At 38.8% G+C, this 12,466-nt stretch overlaps 1 long non-coding RNA gene across 1 annotated transcript; it reads left to right on the top strand.

The window, feature by feature from the left end:
- Nucleotides 1–6,298: 6,298 nt before the first annotated feature.
- Nucleotides 6,299–10,550, top strand: LOC122772034. The gene is made up of 2 exons (XR_006360730.1): nt 6,299–6,329; nt 9,540–10,550. It is a non-coding gene; the product is annotated as an uncharacterized LOC122772034 (long non-coding RNA).
- The last annotated feature ends 1,916 nt before the right edge of the window (nt 10,551–12,466 follow it).

Below are 12,466 nucleotides of genomic sequence, written 5' to 3'. Positions count from 1 at the left end.
ACTGTCCAACCTCTTAAGACACAATTCTTTTGTCAGCACCTACACTGTCCTCTTAATGGTAGTTCAAAATAAATTATCTAAGAAGTTAGTAGTTAGAATACCTTATTTAAGAATGACTTAGTTGAGGGAGAGCTTAAACAATAAGCACATTACATTCATCAATCTGATTATGTTGAAAAGCAATTTGAAACTTTTGAATACAAACAAATGTCTGTTACATTCAACCCTTTAACAGATGAGTCCATGCAATGCTGATGTAGCCCCACACGACTAATGTTTCTCAGTATAGCCGTTGTTTTTGTTGAACCTGTGATTTTTTTTTGTCACAAGTGCACCGGGCGAGAATGAAGAAGCACAGCGTGAGTAAAGTAATAAAGTAAAGTAAAGTAAATTCATACAGCAGCAGCGTGGCTGAAGAACTCTCCATGGAAAGTTTCAGAAGCAGATTCTGTTGCTAAAAAAATAAAGCTGGGTGTCCAGTAGGACTTCGTAATCATGTTATTATTGTGATCACGATTTTTAGTGTCTTATGAATCCTGCGACCTGATGTGGAGGATGAAGTGGTAGACAATGAATTAATCTCACGAGTGTCTGATATTGAAATGGTGAGTTCTAGCAACGGTGACCAAGTGCTCCCTGAATAATGTCTGCACCTCGTACCTCTAAGTTTCATGGATACAGTCTGGACAAGTAATGTTACTTACAAGCCAAATGTGTTGAAATCCTAAAACAGTCAAAAAATATTACTGTGGTAGCTGGTGCCAATCCCAGCTGACATGGGGCAAAAGGCGGGCAACACACTGGACATGTTGCCAGTCCATCACAGGGCAAACGCACAGAGACGAACAACCACTCACTCACACCCATGGGCAGTTTGCTTACTTATCAACATTACACCGGTTGGGGCATAGGGGAGCTACAAAGTCTCTCCACTTCAATCTGTCTTAGGCCAGCTTCTCTCTGGTCCCCCAGCTTTCATGGTGTTGCTGTTGTCTCTATGGTTCGATGCCATGTCATTTTAGGCCTCCCTTTGTTTCCTTTTTCACTCTGGGGTCTAGTGCAATGTGTAATGTGACTCTTTCTGAGGACATCCAGGTCCACCTTCATCTATTGATTATGTAGTGCATGTCTTCATGTTGGGTGATGTTGAGCAGCTTATTGTTTGAGATGGTTTTGGGCCACAATATTATGTAGGATTTTGCACAGATAAATGACGTGTGCACAGTTTATGTATGTCACTTTCTGTGGTTTTCCAGCATTCTGCACCATATAGCAGTGTTGATATTATGCAGCTTTGGTACATCCGGAGTTTTGTTTTGATACTGTATTGGTTTGATTTCCATATTTTTCCATTAGTCTTATGAAGCTTGTGTGTGCTTTTTTGATCTGATTTTGAATGTCTTTACTTGTTCCCCCTTCATGGTGGTGAATGGTGCTTCTGAGAAGTGTGACGTTATCTGTGTTCTCCAAGACCTGTTCCTCGATTATACGTGTTGGTGTTTTGGTGCTGATGGACGGGCGGTTTAGAGTATCCACTTAACCTCTGCATACAACTCCATGCAGAAAAGCCCAGACTGGGGTGTGAACCAGCAACAGTGCTAGCCACATGTTCCACTGTGACCCTAAATCATAACCATTCAGCATCAATTTGTTGAGTAATTTGTATTACTTTGAAGCAAAAGCATAGATGCACTTCACAGGATGTGATGCAGGTGAGAAATTAAAACAGAATTTAAGAAACTGCAGGGTCCACTGTTGTGACTGCAGTGAGGTGCAGCCTGCAGAGAACCACTGCACATTATTCAGCTCATGGAATGCTCCAGTTTTTGTTTTTTTTTTTGTAAATAAGGTACTCATTGTATTATTACACTAAGTCCAAAGAGGACATTGTTGAAGTAGTGATGGCACTTTTTCCTCATTCAATTAGATTTTTATAGCATTATTAAAAAAATAGAATGCTTGACTTCAAATAAATGTTCAAATGAAGAAATAAACAGTGAATGACTTAAACCCGATTATTTGAAGCAGCTTATTTGAACATGATATTGCCGAGATGCAAGGAGCATGCAGTCAAAGATGCAACCGTGTGTCTATTCCCAAAAAAAAAAAGTGCAACCACATATAGTAACCGTGTGAAACAGCACTTTTTTTCTCACTTTAAATTGCAAGATCTAAAAATGGCACAGGCACAGTGCAGTGTGCTATTATTAGAATCCTGTAAGGGAACAAGATGGATGCAGAGGAGCTGAAGTGAAGGCACAGACTCACATAAATTCAAGCTCAACACATGAGAGAGCAAATTTGCAGCGCCCCACTCTCGGATTCAGTGCTACTGAAGACAAACGCACAGCTGCATCGCTAATGGACATTATTTATTGTGAGCCTTTTGGTCTATTCGTGTGCAACTGAACCCACTCCCCTCTGTTTTAGAATGTTTCTCCATGAATAATTGACTGGAGTGGTATTTTTGACCCACCCTGTCTTGGGTGCAATGTATTAATAGCTCATGTGTAACACAGCGTGCGTGGATTTGTCAGTAGTGTGGAGCTTCAGAGTATGAGCCTTGTTATGTAATAGGCATGTGAGCTGGCACACGACAGAGAGACTCTGCATTGAATGGGTGTGTGTGTGTGTGAGAGAGAGTGATGCTCTGTGCCCATTGAGATGTTTTCAGTAATTGTATACTCAATGGGTTTCCTTTGTTTAGTCTGTTGCAGCTGAGGCAACTTGTAAATAAATGTGCATGTAAAGCTGACACACAGATGTTATATAAACATACAAACTAGCCTCAACATTTCATTTGTGAATGTGTACGCTTATACTGTATAGAGTTGAATTACACAATAATAACTACTTAATCTGCACATGGTTCTCAAACTTGCTGCTTTGACTTACCACTGCTCAATACGGTAGCGCTGAATGGATGTAGTTGCAAGTTATATAATAATAGTACATTTCTTTCATGGACATGAATGGAGGGGGGTGGTTATTTTATCTCTCATCTACGGTGGAGACTGAGATGAGATCAGAACACAAATGTGCACGCATGTTAAAAGCAGGTGATGTCAGCAGGAAAACACTGGACCTCATTTGAGACATAATATATGTAAAATATAGTGAAATGTATACATACAAGAGGAAATCTGAAGTTTATTGCTTAAACAAAAAAAAAAGTGAGCATCCAGGAAAAGAATATAGAATGCAAATACAGTAACAGTAACCAATAGATAAACAAAAAGGTCAGTAAACTGTATTAATGAAATGCAGTATGTCTTATCAGTAATATTATAATTACATACATACACCATAAAGTGAAATGGCATTATAATTTAGTTTGGATAGTTTGAATCATTGCAACACTTAAATTAGTGCCTTACAAACAGTAACAGTTTGAAGCCAAACCTTAAAAGCTGTGTTGACGATAGTCAATGATCACTTTCTGGTTTTCAAAAAGCCGACTATTTCTGGTAACATGTAGAGATGTTCTACTGTTGGTGTCTGCAGAATTTACCAAGCGTATTTAGCGACAAATGTAGTGGAGGCTGCTGTGCACAGAGTTATGCAGCAGTGCTTCACTGTTGTGCCCTCACAACGCTGACATTTTTCATTTCAGGGCAACCACTAAAACAGCTATTAAAAGACATTGTAAATGTTTTTGATCGATATTGTTACCTTACAAACTTTCCCCTTGACTGTCTGGAAGTTAACTGGCAGGTTTAACAGTAGTTGTAAGTAACGCTTTATGTATTGTGATCTCACTCTTGACTGCCCCCTGTGTGGCTCTAGCACCATGGACAGCTCCAGTAGCATTCGAGTGTTTCAGGAGTTCTTTTCTCTCTTCATTTCATGTCTGATGGTGATGGTAAAAATATTGTTTTGAATTGAAGTGTTTGACTATGCAACAACAACTTCCAAGAAAACCATACAAGTAAACATGGATACAATCAAAAGACAGTAGATATGTCTCAGAAGACAGGTGGACAGAGGAGACCTTACAACATCTCTGAACATCAACCACTGTCAAGCGAACGCATAGGTGTGTTTGTATAAATGCATAAACATAGTTATAGTGTTTTGCTTTTTCTAGCCTTGGATAAAGTATTGTACATGTACCTTAGACGAGGGCCTTGCTTCACAGAGGCTGCCATCTTGTACCACGGTGTTTCTACAGGAGCCTGAAGGGACAAACGGAGCATGCAATTTGTTTAATTTTGAAGTGGAGGATTTTTTTCCTTTCCTGGAGGCCACCTTGGTTCGCTGACATGCTTGGGAAAGAGGGGTGAGAGCCCTCTGTTACAACCTACAGTCTAATTGTTGCACACCGGACATTTAATTCAGTCAGACCTAATTCATCATATAGACAATCTACTTTTCCACAAATAAAAAAAAAAAGAAGAGTAGAAACTACTAAAACAGCAGTTTCCTTTGTCTGCGTGATGAAATATTTACTCAAAGGCACATCCAAGATCACTGCGGTGCACACCATGAATGTACGAGGTGTCTGTATTATCCATTACACACAGGTGTGTATGTGTATTTGATTACCAAAACATGTCATTGTTTACACAAATGATGTAAAATAAATTGCTGGTGCATTTTGATTCACAGGAAATAATAACCACATATATGGTAATTTCACAATAAAAAACACAAAAACTATATACCATGTTTTGAATTTTTAAAGTTAAAGGATGTGAAATGATAATTATATAATATATTGAAACACTGAAGTGAAATGCACAGTGCAGTAATGCTGTGTGTTGCAGTTGCTGTATATACACGTTATATAACAATACAGCTGAATCTCCTGATTCATGAGAATCCTACAGGTTGGAGCTTTAATGAATGAGGAAGGACCTCATTCATTCTCACTCTCAAAGGGATTCACATACAAACGAAGCATCCTGTCTGTAATCCGACGAGGATTATTTTATTGTTATTCGCGGGGAAATCATCTGCTTTTTCCCTTCGCTTGGAAGCTGCCTTTGCTGCTGTGTTTATGTTTTCCCTCTCGTATACAGTAGTAGGCCACTGTGAGCACAGAAACCCGCAGAGCCAGGCATGTTCAGCACGAGAGTTATAAATAGCATCATCGCTCGGCCAAGAGCCGCTCCGTTACTACGCGTTTCTGCATTCTGCCCTGTGCAGATGAGAGAGTCTGTCTGTCTGTCTGTCTGTCTGTCTGCACGACTGAGAGCAGCTCCATCTCTACCTGTCTATTCCGTAACTCTGCATCATCAACATCCTCCTCCTCATCATCATCACCCTGAAGGCCTCTTTTCAAATCCACATTGACAGATTCTGCACGTGATTGTGAACACGAATGCAGATCTGTCCGGATTATTGTGTCGCTTCTTCACTCGCGGTTTTATTTGTGTTGCTCTCAGTGAAATAGTTTTACTACACGGGCCTTTCCACTTTAGAGGAGGAGGAGGGTGATGATGAGGAGGAGGAGGGTGCTCGCCCTCTCCAGCCCATTTCTTTGCTGTATGTTGTACATTTGCAGACGATGCCACATTTTAGGCAACACGGGCTCTCACAGGCGCCATCTTCAAAGTGGGAGATTCTCCACCTGACGTCAGTGCCGAGTGTGACTGACGCAGCCTCCATCAACCACTCAAGTCTGCTATAGTTTCCGTTCGATATCAATGGTACTAGGGTTGTTGCCAGTTAAGGTGGTGTGTGTGTGTGTGTGTATACACGTTAATTGAGTGTATTTTATTTTTGTCTATCTATCTATCTGTCTATCTATCTATCTATCTATCTATCTATCCAAAACGTGGTCCCAATTAGGCAGCGCCTCCTTTTTGACGAACTGGAGTTAAAATTTAAATTGTGGTTCTATAGTTTAAGGTTAGGGTTCTTAAGTGGTTATGATTAGGAGTTATAAAGAGACACATGTTAATTGTCCAGGTGAATGTAAACACATGTATCGTAAACTGACAGACTTGAACTTGTGCACGCACGAGCGCCCCCACCGCTCGTGCGTGTATGGCGGGAGGGAGGGTTGGAGAGGCGGGAGCGCGCGCCAGTTCTCAAACGCTGCACGCTCGAAATTCCTCCAAGGAACCTCTGCCAGCTTTTCTTTTTTCATCACGCGCGAGCTAAAAATAGAAACGGGGTTGGATCGTGATCCAGAAATAGATAGGGGGCATCACTCCTATAAAAGGCTCACCATTCAAGAGTACAGTGTGTGCACAGTGTGAAGAAGCGAAAAACTGCGGTGTGTTTCACACAGAACCGACATTTCTGTTTTATTTAATCTTATTCTCTGTGTGTGTGTGTGTGTGTGTGTGTGTGTCTTTAACGGAGGCTCCGCTTCTACAATGGTGAGTTCTCATTTCTATTTTCTCCAGGCTGTGCTGCATAATTGTTCCGGAGTTTATCCTGCAAAACGCAGAGGATGATTGTTTTGATGTTTAGGCGGCATTTGTGCTGATAGTTTTTTTATTTATTTAAATTTATTTTGTATTCCTTGGTATAGAAAGCAGAAAGCACTGTGTGTTTGCAGCTACACGGGGATCTCCCTCAGTAAAGACTGGCATGGGTGGATGTGTTTTCTCTGTGCTGTTGCATTGTTGCTCTCATTATGACAATGAAAGCCTCGGGTCTGTGGATGAGGGTGATTTCTCAGTGAGTGCATGGGGAGCTGTCCTCTTGTTGTGGTGCTGAAGTATTTCTTTACACTCACTTTACACTGAGCGTCCTTCCACCACCGCTATAGACATTTAACAGAGTTTGATGCAGCAGATTTCACATCAAAGACGCGTTAACATTATAATGGTGCTTTTGCTGCCTTCTTCCCAGAAATTGGAGTTTTCTTGCAGAAGGTGAAGGACGAGTGACTCGAGCGGCTCAGATACGAAGCCAGCTTTAAAATCTGGTGCTTGTTTGCGCTTCCCCCCCCCACTTCTATTTCATCTCGTGCGCGATTAATCCCGAGTCGTGACTGCTAAAAGTGAGTGAGGCGCGTGCTGCGTCAGTGGCGTCTGGCTCCGGTGCATTCGAGACAGATGGGGAGAATCGTGACCGGCTGGGATGAGAGGCGTCCACAAATGAAAGGCTGGATGGCCCAATGAAAACGGAGCGAGGGTGGGGCGCGTGCTTCAGCAGCTGGAGGGCTGGAGCCAAATGAACCCTTTGAAAAAATAAGGGGAAGTTTACAATAATGAATCTTGAGCCACAAATCAAGTGTTTTGCTTCAATGTAAAACGATTCATGAATCTCTTTAACGAGACAAGATTCGGTTAGTTCTAACGTCGCTCTCCATAGTGTTCATGCAGCTGAATGTATAGGAGGCAGTAATGACAGTGTCAGGTGCTTTGGCCTCCTGCTTCTAGGTGCTTTTCTCCTTAGCGTTGCTATTGGTAGATGACGCGATGGCCCGTCCAATGAGATCGCGGCCATCCCAAGTCTATAACGGCAAAGTGATGCCGCCTCTCTCCTCACCGCCGCTCTTTTTTAACGACTAGGCTGCGTGTTGCTGCAAAGCAATGCCCATCATCCCGTGGGTTTCCACTTCTTTTTCTTTCACTCAAATGAGCTATTTGTGCAGAAACATCCTCATATGCACAATGTGTCCTTTTTTTTACTATCTGAAAACACACTGAGGGTGAAGAGTCGTGGACTGGAGTGGATGTGGGTTTGGGAGCAGCACTTGTCCGTCACGAATCTTTTTGCGGTCTGGGCTTGCTGTGCGTATATGACTGTGGGAAGCCCTTACCCCAAAAAGCATTCGTGGAGGATATGGACGTCGTTCGTGTTGTTGTTGGAGAGTCAAGATACGCAAGGTGTGGACTCAGAGTCCACACACACACACACACGCACACACACACATAGTGGTGTGCACAGACATTCAGGCTTAAGTCAAGTTTCAATAACCATACACTCATGCAGATGTTTAATTGGACATACTCAAAAATAAACGTTCCTACACAATAATACAAAAATACTTTTTTTTAAATTAAACTACTAGTTACATTGTATTGGTAATTTATATGGGTCACATTAATTATACAATGTTCTGTTTACAAAGGAAAAAACCTTTCAAAAGGGGCAGTCAGGGCAAAAGGGCAACACCTGGGATTATCATACTTGTCTTTCTATAATTGTGAGGACATTTATAGACTTACCCTAACCTTAACCACCCCAATGCTAACACATATGACAATAAGATACATACTTTTATTGTTATACAAAAGTCCAAATATTTCCCTGTGTGTTTTCTGCCACAGTAGCTCCGTGTACAATGTCACACAAAATAATAACATCAGAATAACTAAGAAGAACATAAAGACATAATTAATTACATACATTACATTTGGCCACATATGAGGAGACAATTTACCACACAAACCAAACAAATGAAAATGAAATGAATGAAAAAAAATCTTTCACCATGTGTTTTTGACCTCAACTTCATTCTAACACTAAAACCAAGTCTTATCACTGAAAAAGCCATTTGAAGCTGCAAGGACCTGCCAGAATGTCCTCACAACAATGTGTTTCATTCAAAATGTGTCCTCATAGTAATAACGTCGTGTACACACACACTTACACACCCGTGTACACACACACACACACACACGCACACACTGTTAAATGGACCTAAAAATGCATCACGTCTCTTTCCAGCTGTTGCACATCATGCAGCAAATGAGGCCATGGGTCAAAAAGAAAAATGAAGGAAAGAATTAGAAATATATATTTTTTTATGTTGCCATGTGAAAATGTTGTTGTGTAAAAATGTTGTCATGTAAAAATGTTGTCGTGTAAAAATGTTGTCGTGTAAAAATGTTGTCATGTAAAAATGTTGCCATGTAAAAATGTTGTCATGTAAAAATGTTGTCATGTAAAAATGTTGTCATGTAAAAATGTTGCAGTGTAAAAATGTTGTCATGTAAAAGGACGTCACCATCTCCAACCACACACACTTACCCAGCACATTTACACTGAGTGTCAACTTCTGCACCATATTTGTTGGACACCAGAAATGTATTGTATTATTGTGCACAAAAATGTTTTTGTGAGTCATTTTGCATCACAATTATGTCATCATATATTCTTTGCATGTGTGATGCCTTTTTATTGGATGTGTTGGTAAATAAGTGCAGATGTGGTCTTTTGGAGACATTTTTCCTTTTAGCAATATGTTATTGTTTTGATTGTTATTTTGCTTTTATCTGCTGACTCAATGTTTGGGATGTAGACTGTCGACACCAGACAGACAGGTGTGAGGGACAGGAAAATGAATCAACTGCATAGTAGAAATATTTAACACAAAGCAAATCCTCCACACTGTTACAAATTCTAGAAATGTTTCCTTCATCTCCCTGTAATCAGGATTAGGAGGTTATGAGTCATTACAATGCACATTCCCATCTTGCTGTTCATCAATTTATACCAATTTCTAACCAGTTTTCTCTCTGGGGCAGGAGCTGGGGAAATAATAACAATTATCACTATTGTGAAAACATATGATAATATTTCTTTCTAATGTGTTTTTTCTTGTTCTTCTTTTGTCCTCTATATATATACAGGGTCACCTCATCACACACACTCCGCTGACAAACCACAGTAATGTCCAATCCACAGTGAGGTCAGAAGTAGGACTCTGCACAGTGAGTGGGAACCAGTTGTACAAGGGAGGTTAACAATAGTTTGTCATCCTCCGTACCACCACCACAAATCTGAATGTACTTTTTTTTTTAAATGTTTTATTTTATCTTTATGTCTCTTTAAACACACATTTAAATTACAAACAGTAGAAATAATGAAACATTACAAGCACTACGTAAACGTAAGTACATGTTTTTCAAGTATTGTGTGTTTAAAGAAAAAAAAAAAAACAAGAGTCTCTTCATTAGCACTGGTTTCCTTCAATCTACAGTTTCCATTCCCCACAGTCGGTTTTAACCAGCTCACCTGCTCCAATGAGAGGAAACAACTCAGTGACTCACACGTCAGAATACAAACAGTGGTCAGAAGACAGTGTGTCTACGCTACTCTCTTCTTTTGTGAGGATGACCACATGATATAAAAGAGAAATAGTAAAAAGCTTCTGTGATGTCCACAACTCATTTTTGAAATTACTGTCAGAGCAAACAATTGATCCCAGTGTTTGAATTGTTTAGATGTACACCAACAGTCAGACTCTTCACTGGAAATTAAAGATAAACTTTTTTTCTTTTTTATTGTCAAGGTTAAGGGGATATAATGTACTTCACATTTACTGTGGGAAGCCTCAAATTTATATTTGTGTCTCCATTTACCCCTGCATGGATTTATGTTTTCTTAAGTGAATGGAGACGAGGGAAGAGAGCGCGTGTGTGTGTGTGTGTGTGTTATTTTTCCTCATTTCTTTCCTCTTGAGTCCTCTCCTGTTTAATTAATGTTAATACATGGTTGTACATATTGTCTTATTCTGATTTTCTCCTTCTCTATTTATTTCCTTTGGACTGAAATGACAAAATTACGTTTTGGTAGATTTACATTGGTCACTGTTGTAAAAGCAGCAGTTGGATTTCCAATAAACACTGTGTGAAAACTTCTATCACATGTCTGTCTTGATTTTGCATGTGTAAATTTAGCATTAAAAGGACCACATTTAGTGTTGCTGCAGGTGTAAATGTGCTCCTTCTTTCTCTTTGTGTCTGCAATTTTAACTTTTACTCAACAATTAGTTTATCATTTTATTGTATTGTTTTACTGTATGCTTATATTTGCTTTGTGACGCACTGAGGAACGACATGGATATAAGAAAAAAGCTGAACTCCAACCTGCTGAATTTTTCCCCTATGAAATATACTGAAAAATCATCAAGGATGTGCAATGTTTTTTAATGTGTTGTACTGTAAAATCCATAAAGAAAAGAAATATTCATGAGCATAATTATAAATATAGCATGTCACATGTGTGTGTTTTGTCCAATAAAATATAGACTTGTTTCACTTTTGTTCATGTCTTTTCATTTCATTTAACAGCAATACTCATTCTCAATAAAAACAAAAATAAACAGTGACATGAGTGGAGCTGTTTATCATGACGTGGTGCTGAATTATGCTGCCGTGCAACAAAGTGTGTGATCAAAAAACATCCACATACTTTTAATATAAATGTATTAACCCTGTGAATTGTGGTTCTTTATTTAAATGCAACAGTTTTAGCCCTGACTCTTCTTGCACTCACACTCAGTCACATGTGAACAACAGACCTGTTCGTGGTCTTGATCAGCAGCCAGTTCATTTATGGCCCATAAAGCACTTTAATATGCATTTTATGCAGATTCTGTTGGAAGCTTAGAGCCAACAGTTTAGACCCCTGTTTACAATTGCGGCATTTCTATTTTTAGATGCAATGCTGTTATGTAACGCTCACTCTCACATTATGGACCACCGCTGTCTGCTCCACTTGGCTGAACTGTGCACCCGTGTGTGTTTGTGTGTGTGTGTGTGTCTGCACAACATGTTGGATGTAACAGTGACTATGAGGTAAAAAAGAAATAATTAAAACTTGTGATAAATATAGAATCAAAAAACATTTTACTGTATTTTGGACTCAAATATCATTCGTATAAAGTCCAACTAATTCTGATCATTTCCCAGTGAGAGTATTTGGCTCTCTATATCCAATCTACAGGATTTCCAAAAAATCTAAAAACAGAAAAATCAAATATTACATATCAGAATAAGATGCTGGTTTTCAGATTAGGTTTGAGAAGAAATACAGAACACACTAGTGTACAGCTGGACACATTTTGGATTTTTAGAAAATATTTCATGTACAGAACCGAGGTGGATCAAATACTGTATAATCTGTAATGACTACAATTTCTATTTTGATTCTTGTTGTATTTATATTTCTACCTATTCAAAATGGGAACACAAGTTTTCTCTTTTTCTAATACACCAAAAATGTTTTGGATCATCATTCAATCAGACAAATTTAGATTAGATTAGATTAGATAATATATGGCAATCAATACACCATCAACGGTTGTGAAGATATTATTTTGCACAGGTCCAATAGCAAATATTTTATCTTAAAGTGAAAAAAACCCCACATGTATAATACAAAGACGTGTGCTTAATACAGATGCAGAAATAATGGTCGAATATTTATCTCATGTAGATTTGTTTTCTATCATGTATTTTTATTTTCTATCGTGTATTTTTATTTTCTATCATGTATTTTTATTTATTTTTTATGATTTTTAGTTTCTTTCTTTGTATGATGTATCTTCACATCCTATTTCTTTTAGTCTTGTACTTTAAAAGAATAAAAGTGAATAAATAAATACAAAAATAAAAATACAAAATAACAAAAGAGAAGACAAGAATACAACTGATAATTCTAACCAACTGCGAAAACGCTATTTCAACTATTTATTTATTTTCACTAACGTATAATTGACGACAGACAAAACTGTGACATTCCTTTAACAGTAGATGGCAGTAGTGATTCGACT

This window comes from Solea senegalensis, linkage group LG7, assembly GCF_019176455.1.
Source record: "Solea senegalensis isolate Sse05_10M linkage group LG7, IFAPA_SoseM_1, whole genome shotgun sequence".
NCBI classification, from domain to species: Eukaryota; Metazoa; Chordata; class Actinopteri; order Pleuronectiformes; family Soleidae; genus Solea; species Solea senegalensis.
Note: the sequence above shows the minus strand (reverse complement) of the source record. Positions and strands in the feature narration are given on the sequence as shown.